At 39.1% G+C, this 5,412-nt stretch overlaps 1 long non-coding RNA gene across 1 annotated transcript; it reads left to right on the forward strand.

The window, feature by feature from the left end:
• Window positions 1-808: 808 nt before the first annotated feature.
• On the forward strand, window positions 809-3,413 carry LOC122011486. The gene is made up of 3 exons (XR_006119953.1): window positions 809-1,296; window positions 1,390-1,503; window positions 3,187-3,413. It is a non-coding gene; the product is annotated as an uncharacterized LOC122011486 (long non-coding RNA).
• The last annotated feature ends 1,999 nt before the right edge of the window (window positions 3,414-5,412 follow it).

Raw genomic sequence — 5,412 nt, forward strand, 5'->3', positions numbered from 1 at the left:
AGAAGAGTTATGCTGATCAGAGACGGAGACCCCTGGAGTTCTCTATTGGTGATCATGTATTTTTGAGAGTTTCACCCACGAAAGGGGTGAAGAGATTTTGTCTTCGAGGTAAGTTAGCTCCACGATATATTGTGCCATTCCAGATCTTGGAGAGGATTGGAGCAGTGGCTTACCGTTTGACACTACCACCATCTCTAGCAGGCATTCATGATGCATTCCATGTATTTATGCTGAGGAGATACGTATCCGACCCAACACATGTTCTGTCAGATATATCATTTCCTATTCAGCCTGACGTCACTTACGAGGAGGTTCCGGTACGGATTCTGGACCACAGAGAGCGTCAGCTGCGGAACAAGACGGTCCGACTGGTTAAAGTCGGATGGCAGTATCATTCTAACGAGGAGGCTTCTTGGGAGCTGGAGGATACGATCCGGGCTCGATACCCTCATCTGTTTACTTGAGGTATATGGGTTAGAGTCCTTTATGCATTTATACTGTTTGGTTATATTCTAGTGGTTGTTGTTGGTTATAGCGAAATTTGGGGACCAAATTTTTATTAGTAGGGGAGAATGTAAGATATCGAAAAATTCAAATAAATAGGGTTATTTGGGAAATAGCCTTATAGAATTTTTCTGGAATTTTTATGAATTTTCTGAGAATTTTTCGAAGCTTGTACAACGGGTTTTGAGGGGATCAATTACGGGTACAGATAAAGCCTATTTGGGATACCCATTTAAGTGAGGAAATGTTTTAATATATATTTCCTTTTCTTTATTTACTTCTCACTTAAAACGCTGATCCCGACCCGACCTTTCCCTCTCTGCCCGACGCGAATTCCCGATTTCCTCTCCCTCTTGTTCTCTCTGTTCTCTCTCGCGGGTGACTCGACGCCGAGCCAGGAGGGGCACGTCACCGGTGCTCGACGGAGACCAGCAGGCTCCAGGTTGTCTTCGGCTGAGGAGTCTCTGCTCCGACGGATTTTGTTGCTGAGCGTTGATAGTACGGCGGCTAGGGCATCGGTGGGAGGCTTGATCTGTGTCATCCCTAGCCTATCGACTCTTCGTTCCTTCTCCACGAGTCGCTCACAGAGCAGTCCGTGTCTCCCTTCTCGTCTGATTTGGATCAAGCGACGCCACCGAGGAGTGATCTTGAAGGAGGGAAGTGTCGGATCTATGTCTTGATGTGTCCCCTGTTCAGATCTTGGTCCTCTTCTTGCGGCTGATAGGGTGGATTCCGATAGGGAGGTGTTGTTTGGTGGCTTTCTAGGTTTCGGCAGCAACTATCCCGGTTGAGGTAAGATTAGGATGTTAGTTAGGTTGTGCTTGATATTGTGTTGTACACTTTTTGATCCCATCTTGAGCCGAACAATATACTGGAATTCAACAGGTTGTTGTTCTGTGAAGGTGATTTTGGTTTCCAGCAGAGCTTGCTGTGGTTTCTTTGATCCAGCAAGGAAACTATCTCTCACTGTGTCGTCGGCAGAGGCTTTAGATCAGTGAGGTGAGTTCTATTCCCTGTAAGCTACTTAGATGTGGATTATGGTTGTATTACTTGATCGTGTGTAGAATTGAATTAGGGTTATATTGTATTGAATTAGGAATAAATTAGATTACTAGATGAATTAGGTTTATGTGTAGATTTAGGTATGATTTGGATTATATGATTACTAGATGGTTAGTGATTATGTTTAGATTTATTTGTTTATATTAATCTAATGGAATGATTAGGGTTAAGGTAATTAATCCTAGTCAACCGTTGGATTTCTAATCTAATTGGTGATTAGGGATTAGGTAACTAATCCTAATTAACCATTAGATTTAATTAGGTAGATTGAGGTTGTGTTGATTAGGGTTTTGCCCTAAATTAGTATTAGGGATTTTATTTAGCTATTCTTTTGGATTTAGCTAAATAAAATATATATATTGGTTGTTTGTTTGATAAAGGACTCTGATTCGAGACATGCGTCTCGACTTTGGATTTGGCGTGATTGTACCTTCTATTTGAGGCGGGTACCCTTTGACTTATCTCTTGATAGTGTCTTTTGATATGTGCAGTTTATATATACTTACTAGTGTTGGTAGTTATTACTTCCTTGGTTTAGTTTAGTTGATACCTGATATATGCTTCTACTGATAGCTGCTATACCTTAGTCTAGAATGTTTTTCTTTCTGGCTATGTTTATCCGTGTTCATAGAGTTAGAGGTATTTATTGTGCTTTCCTCTATACTGGATTAGTTGATAGATATGTTGGGTATGTGTTATTGGATTCATGTTGTTTGTTATCCTTGTTATATATGTGTTTATCTTTTTGGCACCTACATATATGGAGGAGGATATGTTCAGGTATTACATACTGTAGTCGTATGCACCATATTGCATGATTGCATGCTGGGTGATTGACGACTCCATTATTGTTGAGCTCGTCGGCCGGTTACATGGACCTGCACACCACGTGACCACTACATGGGTAGTGGTACAACACACAGGGTGTGTAGGTTGCTCGGTGGCGCTCCGTTGGGGTGCTCATGGGTAGTACGATGACAGCGTGGTAGCACGGCGGGGTCCCTCCTCGTCATCGTGTACCGGGAGATGAGAGCGTTACGCTCCCTCACTATGTTTGAGGTAGGAGGATAGGTGTACTCCGACAGCATCCCGTCCACTCGGTCACTCATCAGGGGTAGTGATGGCAGAGTGCACGGTGTCACAGCCCTACCCACTCGATCTCACCATCGCGTGTGAGATGGCTGACTGGCGTCAGGGGTGACCATGTCATATTGCATTATATGCACAGATTGCATTTATTGTGATTGTTGCATACTGGATGGTGCACTTGGGTGACTGCATATGATTGACATGCATACAGGATACATGCTTATTTGTTCTGACTATCTTTATCTGTGTATGTCCACAGTCATTTGCCTAAGCCTCGCAGGTGAGTACAGTTTATTTCAGTTATGTATTTCTTATTATTCTTGCAGTAGACTGTATTACATATTTATTGTTGGTTACTGCAGTTTATTCAGTTATGCATACCTGTTATACTGTTAGGAGACTGTACTATATGTTGTACTGTTAGGATACTGTACCGTAGTACTGTTGCTGGTAGTTATATGTTGTTGTACATATCTATTGGATTACCTGCTGAGTTCTTTGAACTAACACCGTTATATTATTATTTTTCAGGTTGAGGTCGTCGGGAGATATTCCAGTCGCTAGCCCCCCCTTGTCGCGAGGATTCTTTATTGTTGGTTTCTGTTATGATTTCTATGCATATACTGGTGATGTGAGTTTTGTATTGTGGACTTTATGTTGAACCTTTGGGTTTGCTACTTTTGTTTTCCGTTGTGGATATTTTCATTACTTCGTGGATTTCATTTTCTTCGTTGTAGTGGAGTAGGATGTTATACATATATCTGCGATGATTTCTATATCGTCTTTTCTTTTGATATAAACTGCGTGGATTGTTCATATTAAACTGTGTGGAATGTTGATATAAACTGTGTGGTTTGATTAATATTTGTATAGTATTGTTCCGGCCGTGTTGGTCGATGTATGGATATATGTATTCTGGATTTATATTGTCACCCGTACAGGGGAGATGCTGCCAAAATTTCTTCTGGCAGGGACTACTTGTAACGACCACCCTTCTTACTATTACTACTACTCTCTAAGAGTGACCGTTACTTATCTACTACTCTACTTAACCGGTTTATTAAAAAATCTCTAGGAAAATCCTACCGAAAAATTTCGACAAAGTCTCCCCTGTACCGGTGACCATTTCCCATAATACAAGCATAATATACTCAGCCACAGGCGGCTGGAACATATAATCATTCAACGACGCAGTATAATAACTCAATAAGAAGAATGAAACTACTCTAGCAATAGTAAACAGATAACACTCCAACAATAAAACATAACAAAGTACGGAATAGACTCAATTACAATCTCAACTTCATCATAGCATTAAGGAGAAAAGAAAAGGAAACTCTAATCAGGTAAGTTTTAACAACTCCATAGCAAACTCTTGATCTCTCCATAGTCCAGCCATCACACACCTTCATCACTACCACCTTGTCGCCTTCCTTTCATACCTTAGCTTTTCCTTTATCTGCAGTAGGAGGAAATGCAGTCTATAAGCATAAAGCTTAATGAGCGCTATCTACTCACAAAAACTCGATATGCATGTATACAAATAAAAACATGCTAAAACTGAATGCTAACATGTAAAGCTACTCATGCTCATAAATAGTAAAGAAATCAACTAACAGAAAAGCTAACATGTATAGCTACTCATGCTCATAAATAGCAAAGACAGCATACTAACTGATATACTAAACATGTGTAGCTAATCATGCTCATAAACTAATAAAGAAAGCAAACCAACTGAAATGCTACATATAAAGCTAAACATGCTCATCAACTAGCAAATAAATAACATGTAAGAAACTAAACATGTAAAAGCTGCTAGCATAAAAGAAAGCTAAACTTGCTGATCTTTAAAACAAAGTGAAACTTACTTCATTTACTCTAAATTTATTCTTTTATTTCACTTGTTTAAAATTTATACTTTAATACTTGAAAATAATAATCAACTTCTCTTGGGCCCGGCATTGTACCACTTTGCGCGCATTCTTAATAAGAATCGAGGTAGCTAATCCCGAAACTACTAAGATACTTCTAGGCCTTGTGCCTAGGGGCAACTTGGAGCCCATCCCTTGGACCTTGTGTCCGGTACATGGCCTTTAAAAGTAAAATACTTATTATCTTATTTACTACTTCTTTAAATGCCTTGGCATTTTAATAGACACCTTGTGTGCCAAAAATCCCTAAAGTCTTGACTTTGGGATCTACTTAAGGCCTCGGCCTTTTCTTTCTTTTCTTTATCTTTCTTATACTTTTTTTTATCTTTCTTATGCATCTATGAATGAAACTAACTATGTAACACATAATCATGCATAGAATACAAAAGAAATCTGCACATACAATACTTATCAAAAATCTGCACTAATGCTTAACAAAAATCTGCATACTAGCTTGATAAAAATCTGCATAATAGCTTAACAGAAATCTGCATACTAGCTTAACAAAATCTGCACTTGCTTAATAGAAATTCTGCAAAGCAACTTAACAAAAGAAACATATTCTGGCTAGTACAGATTTTCATCGTCTCTCAAACTTCCTCTCCATAATATGACTAATACACAGCTTATCTGGAATTCACTCAATAAAGATATTATAACTCGTATTCCACTTAAAATTCCAGAATCAGCCAAGCACAGATGTTATCCATATACTTGAATGGAAGTAGCATAACTAAACCTCAAACTCAGATTCAACATAAACAATTTATCTAAACATCATGCTCAGATTTAATGTAAGCAAATTATCTAAACCTCATGCTCAGAT

This window comes from Zingiber officinale, chromosome 8A (assembly GCF_018446385.1).
Source record: "Zingiber officinale cultivar Zhangliang chromosome 8A, Zo_v1.1, whole genome shotgun sequence".
NCBI lineage: Eukaryota > Viridiplantae > Streptophyta > Magnoliopsida > Zingiberales > Zingiberaceae > Zingiber > Zingiber officinale.